Here is a 548-nt window from a genome sequence, read left to right as displayed (position 1 = left end):
CAGAGACTGAGGATATGGGACGCAGTGACTGCCTGAAATGGGATGCAGTGAATGACTTAAATGAGCTGCAGTGTCTGATGGAAATGTGATGCAGTAACCGAGGGCAATGGGATGCAGTGACTGCGGTACAGGGAAGGAGTGACTGAGTTCATGGGAATGCAGTGCCCGAGCGGACTTGGGGTGCAGTGAGTGAGGGAAATGGGATACAGTGACTGAGTGAAATGCGATGCAGTGACTGAGTGAAATGGGATGCAGTGAATGAGTGAAATGAGATGCACTGACTGATGGAAATTGGATGCAGTGACTGTGGTGAAGGAGATGCAGTGATTGAGTGAAATGGGATGCAGTGACTGAGTAAAATACGATGCAGTGACTGAGTGAAATGTGATGCAGTGACTGAGTGAAATGGGATGCAGTGACTGTGGTGAAGGAGATGCAGTGACTGAGAGAAATGCGATGCAGTGACTGAGAGAAATGCGATGCAGTGACTGAGGGAAATGGGATGCAGTGACAGAGTGACTTGAGCTGTAGTGTCTGATGGAAATGTG

Source organism: Stegostoma tigrinum, unplaced genomic scaffold, assembly GCF_030684315.1.
Source record: "Stegostoma tigrinum isolate sSteTig4 unplaced genomic scaffold, sSteTig4.hap1 scaffold_185, whole genome shotgun sequence".
NCBI lineage: Eukaryota > Metazoa > Chordata > Chondrichthyes > Orectolobiformes > Stegostomatidae > Stegostoma > Stegostoma tigrinum.
This window is presented reverse-complemented; position numbering follows the sequence as displayed.